Source organism: Hemibagrus wyckioides, linkage group LG22 (assembly GCF_019097595.1).
Source record: "Hemibagrus wyckioides isolate EC202008001 linkage group LG22, SWU_Hwy_1.0, whole genome shotgun sequence".
In the NCBI taxonomy this organism is placed as follows: Eukaryota; Metazoa; Chordata; class Actinopteri; order Siluriformes; family Bagridae; genus Hemibagrus; species Hemibagrus wyckioides.
In genome coordinates, this window is record NC_080731.1 from 18,153,571 (window position 1) to 18,159,570 (window position 6,000).

Consider the following 6,000-nt stretch of genomic DNA (forward strand, 5'->3'; position numbering starts at 1 on the left):
TTGTTTAGCCGAATTGAACTAGAAAAATTGAATAAATCAGTTTAAACTGAATGGAAAATATTTTAGATTTCTAATGGGAAGAGTCCATTAAAAACCATTAGAACATGTGTAATGGAAACCAGTAGGTATATTTCCTTTCGGGTGTATGATTTCTAAGACTTTTAACAGGTTTACAATAGAAGTATAGACTTGACTAGACTTTTACATTAAATATATATTTTATAGAGTGAAAACCTTTCCTCCTTAGCTTTAATGCTTAGATTTGGACTTGGAAAACCGTCTCGAGAGCATTGATATAATAAAATACACTCTTTCTGTACATTTAAACACGCTAAATATTTATACATAGATTTTAAGGCAAAATCAGTGTTCTTTTTTGTGTTATTTAATTGTTTTAATAATTGATTGTTTGTGTATTTTTATAAGCGTAAACCGCGCGCGAGCTACCAGCTGACCGTTATGTTACACTACGCGCGCGCAAGTTTACGCACGGGGCTCGCGTTGACGCGCGCGCGCGCTCACACCGCTGTCATCTGTCACCCGGCAGCGCAGAGTAAGGTAAGATAAAATCCTGCTCAGGTTCAAATCCTGTCGTTTAAATAAATAAATTATAAAAAGCCGAAACGTCGCGTAAAACATGTGGAAATGTCGCGCTGTAACTCTTTAACGGCGATAAAGAAAATAGGATAAACGTCGTTCACTCGTGCGTTTTTGGTCGCGCGAATCTGTGCACGCGCTGTGCTCGCGCTGGCTATTAGCTTGGATACATCTTCACCAAATGGGAAAGATAAACAGGCTGTGTTTGTTGTTGTTGTTGTTTTATCGACTAAAACTGCAACCTTTATGTGAATAATCAGCTCGAATAAAGGGAGCTGGTTACTAAAAGCGTTCATTATGGCCGCGTCTTAATCCGCACCGTATAGTGTGCCAGAATAGCACGCTGGAGTACAGTATAGACCATACTGCCGCATAGTACGTGCTGGGTTGCCATAGTAACCATAGCTCGCGCCCTGTTGTGACATATTAATTAGTGGTGTGGATTGGGACGCAGCCCTTCATTTCAGTCTAATGTGTGTTGTGTTGTTGTTGTTGCTTCCCTTTAACTCGCGCGCGGTCAGGTGCATCTTGTTGCCATAGTAAACCACAATCTCGTGTGTGTGCGTGTGTGTGTGTGTGTGTGTGTGTGAGAGAGAGAGAGTTAGAGAGATAGATAATGGCTGTGCTTTTTTCCTCCCCATCAACATGACTAGCTGTGGTTATTTATCCCACAGGACTGAAGTCATTTCATTAGGAAGTTGCAGAATTAAAAGCCGCTGGATGGAAAGCCACATTTTTCTATATGAAAGCTATCTGCAGTTTAAAACAGATCTATTTAATTGAAATACAGGCTGTTTATATATATATACACACACACACACAGGTTTCCTCACATTTAATACCTTTTGCATCACAACTATTCAGCTCTTTCACATCTCTAGCCTGTCCAGGGAGTTTGTGTTTCTGGGTCTGCTTCAGTCCCGCAGCTCATTTCACTGTGTGTGTGTGTGTGTGTGTGTGTGTGGTGGTGTTTGTGATATTAGATGTGGGTGCTGAAAAATCTCCACAATTAAACTTGTAGAACTTGTGGAACTCTTAATGCTTCAGCTTCATACCAAGACATTTTGTCTTTGAGCCATTCCAAAACTGGGACGTCTGCCTTTCCATGCACATGAATGTAATATGGAGTTGTCCCACCCTTTGCAGCTATAACAGCTTCAACTCTTCTGGGTAGGCTTTCCACAAGTTTAGGAGTGTGTTTATGGGAATTTTTGACCATGCCTCTAGAAGTGCATTTGTGAGGTCAGGCACTGATGTTGGATGAGAAGGTCTGGCTCTCAGTCTCCGCTCTAATTCATCCCAAAGGTGTTCTGTCAGGTTGAGGTCAGGACTCTGTGCAGGCCAGTCAAGTTCATCCACACCAGACTCACTCATCCATGTCTTTATGGACCTTGCTTTGGTCACTGGTGTACAGTCATGTTGCAAGAGGAAGGGGTCATCCCCAAACTGTTCCCACAAAGCATGAAATTGTCCAAAATGTCTTGGTATGCAGCTGAAGCATTAAGAGTTCCTTTCACTGGAACTAAGGGGCCGAGTCCAACCCCTGAAAAACAACACCTGAATTCAATGATTTGGAGGGGTGTCCCAAAACTTTTGCCAATATAGTGTAATTATGAGGTGAAAAATTCTTAATGACAAGATACAAAGTCATCAGTGAGATGCTGCTTATAAGATACAGAATTTCTTTAATTTTAAAAGTCATAAGTGTGAGATATTAAGTTATAGTTATGAGATTAACTAATGTGTCAAGATGTGAGCAGATAGATAGATAGATAGATAGATAGATAGATAGATAGATAGATACTTTATTCACCCGAAAGAGAAATTTAAAAAATATCTGATACGAAGTCAGAAATACAAGATCTAAAATCATAATGAAGAGATAAAAATTAGTATTTGAGATATTGAGTCATCTTGAGAGTTAGCAGTTATAATAGTCATATTTGAGGAGTATATCAAGATATTGCATGTATATAAAATTATAATGTGTAATGGTGTGTGTGTGTTTGTGTATATATATATATATATACATACATACACTAGAGGTAAGTTTAAGCTTTGGTCTTGCTTTCCTGGGATGGTCTTCATGTGAGCCAGTTTCATCATGGTGCTTGATGGGTTTTGCAAATGCACTTGACAGTACTGTTCTTGCAAGAACTATTCCAGAACACCTGACCTTCGTGTCTTAAAATAACAACTGACTGTTTTTTGTTGTCATTACATATGGATTACTGAAGTCCATGTGTGTTATTTCATAGTTTTGAAATCTCCAGGATTGTTCTAGAATGTAGAAAATAAATCCCTAAACAAAAAACACTGAATTAAAAGGTGTGTCCAAACTTTTGACTGGTAGTGTGTGTGTGTGTGTGTGTGTGTGTATATATATATATATATATATATATATATAAAAATGTGTGTGTGTGTGTGTGTGGGTGGGATATATTAGGCAGCAGGTGAACATTTTGTCCTCAAACTTGATGTGTTAGAAGCAGGAAAAATGGACAAGTGTAAGGATGAGCGAGTTTGACCAAGGCCCAAAGTCTGATAGTTAGACCACTGGATCAGAGCATCTCCAAAACTGCAGCTCTTGTGGGCTATTCCCGGTCTGCAGTGGTCAGTATCTATCAAAAGTCCAAGGAAGGAACAGTGGTGAACTGATGACAGGGTCATGGGTGACCAAGGCTCATTGATGTACATTGGGAGTGAAGGCTGGCCCGTGTGGTCTAATCCAACAGATGAGCTACTGTTGCTCAAATTGCTGAAGAAGTTAATGCTGGTTCTGATAGAAAGGTGATATTTAGTCATGATGTTATGGCTGGTCAGTGTATAATAGTGTATTTTAAGCATTTTGCCTAATGTCTTGTGTTAGAACCGTACCAACAGACCTTTTTATTTCATAATTATCTCAGAATCTGATGATTCCAGGTCCACCAAGCTGCTACTGCTGGGCCCCTGAGCAAGGTCCGTAACCCTCAATTGTTTAGTTGTATAAAAATGAGATAAATTGTAAGTTACTCTGGATAAGAGTGTCTAGGGCACTGGTGGCTCAGTGGTAGGTTTCTCATCTACAATGTGGAAGGCCCAGGTTCGATTCCTAGCCAGTGCTAGCCATTCCCACCCAGCCACTGGATGCAGTGCTGGTCCCAGTGTAAGAAAAGACTTACAGGAAGCTCCACTTTTATTCATTTCCTGGTATACCTGAGAGTTTATGGTCAAATTCAGGGCAGAATAAGGTAACAGAGAATGGAGGTGTACAATATCAGACGCTGTTAGAAGTGCAGGCTTGTGTAGTCTTCTTTCTTCAGAAGAGTGTGTGTGTGTGTGTGTGTTTATGATGCAGGGATGAAGACTGGGAATGGCAGTATAACACCTTCAGCTTTGTTCAGATCTTTTGAGCCATGGAGCTTGATGTAAAGTCGTGAAGCGAGCGTGATTACTGAGCTCACGTGTCAGTGCTCTATTAGAAATAAAAATATTTGATGGGAGAGAGAGAGAGAGAGAGAGAGAGAGACAGACACTGATTTTGTTTTTCCTAGATGACTGAGTTGGATTTCTTTAGGAGGCTTCATTTATTATATCATGACAAATTTTTGCCATTTTTATTAACAGTTATGTCACAGTTCACTTTACTGAGATAATGTGATCTATATTTATATAGAAGAATATTTATTATTATATAGAAGAATGTTTAATATATATATATAGAAAAATATTTATTATATTTATGTAGAAGAATATTTATTATTATATTTATATAGAAGATTGTTTATTATTATATTTATGTAGATGTTTATTGTTATATTTATATAGAAGAATATTTATTATATTTATGTAAAAGAATATTTATTACATTTATATAGAGGAATATTTATTATTATTATTATTATTATTATTAGTTCCAGAAGCAGAACATTTTTCTAATCTTTTTTTTTTTGTTTTGTTTTTATTTTCACAGATTTTTTAAAAAGAATTTTTGTACAAATTGAAAGTTTTTTCTGTCAGTTTGTTAGGAAAGCTGTGTATCGTGATACACACGGTGTACAGTAAAAATGTCTTGGATTATTGTGATAGGGTCTTTTTGTTTTGTCGCCCCACCCCTCTCTTGTTTACGAGTCTTGTTTTTGCACTGGCAGCATTTTGACTGACCCCCAGCCTTCTGCTCAAACTGCTGATACACTATATTACCAAAAGTTTTGGGACACCCCTCTAAATCATTGAATTCAGGGGTTGGACTCGGCCCCTTAGTTCCAGTGAAAGGAACTCCTAATGCTTCAGCTTCATACCAAGACATTTTGGACCATTTCATGCTTTGTGGGAACAGTTTGGGGACTGTGCACCAGTGCACAAAGCAAGGTCCATAAAGACATGGATGACAGAGTCTGGTGTGGAGGAACTTGACTGGCCTCCACAGAGTCCTGACCTCAACCCCATAGAACACCTTCGGGATGAATTAGAGTGGAGACTGTGAGCCAGACCTGCTCATCCAACATCAGTGCCTGACCTCACAAATGTACTTCTAGAGGAACGGTCAAAGATTCCGATAAATACACTCCTAAACCTTGTGGAAAGTCTTCCCAGAAGAGTTGAAGCTGTTATAGCTGCAAAGGGTGGGCCAAATCCATATTACATTCATGTGCATGTAAAAGCAGACGTCTCTAAACTTTTGGCCTGACCTCGCAGTCTCTGCACTAATTCATCCCAAAGCCCAGACCCTGAAGAACAAAACTTTTGGCAATATAGTGTATTTTGAGTCCCCATGAAGCAGCTCATTATCTGTGATTTGATTCTGTGTGTCAGTGTAATTGATGGCCAAGCCACGCCTCCATTAAATCAAATCAAGTATCACAGTAAGTAAATTCTGAAGAACTACTGATGTTGGTGAAACAAGCTCCTGTCAGGACCTAGTACACGTTCCTCTCCAAACTCCAGCCGGTTTTCAAGCTGCAGCTAAGACGCCATGATTATAGAGTGATTATAGAGTAAGATATATATATATATATATATATCACACACCTCTAGACATGGCTATTTTATGCATATAGTGTCCATAACGCTGAGAGCCACTGAAAACACCACTTCAGATAAACAGGGGGCGGAGTCTATAAAGACAGGTCTGAAATGACTGAGGCGCTCGCTCCGCTGCAGGAGAATCCTCCAAATCGCTTCTGGACTCTATGATTCTATTACTGACCGCACCTTTTCATTTTCTCCGTCAGCGGCAGAATAAATTCACATCCGTGACTCGTGAACAAGCTTCCTAATTTTCTTTCAGCTTTATTCCTTTCTTTCTGGCCATGCGCCGAATAGTAATGACCGCACTCCGGGTCCGGAGGCGGAGATCTTACCCGGACGTCACACGAAAGATCTTTTGAGGAAGTATAACGCGACCCCCGTCCTCCCCCG

The 6,000-nt window shown here is 39.5% G+C and overlaps 1 protein-coding gene across 6 annotated transcripts in view; it reads left to right on the top strand.

The window, feature by feature from the left end:
- The first annotated feature begins 505 nt into the window (after positions 1 to 505).
- arvcfb (ARVCF delta catenin family member b) overlaps positions 506 to 6,000 on the top strand; it is a 145,555-nt gene continuing 140,060 nt past the window's right edge. For 2 of the 6 annotated variants that reach the window (XM_058375047.1, XM_058375050.1), the window contains exon 1: positions 531 to 558. The gene's annotated coding sequence lies outside the window, so the exon portion shown is untranslated. Of the gene's footprint in view, positions 559 to 6,000 lie in introns of all 6 variants that reach the window. The other 4 variants (XM_058375049.1, XM_058375048.1, XM_058375052.1 and 1 more) reach the window with 3 other exon arrangements.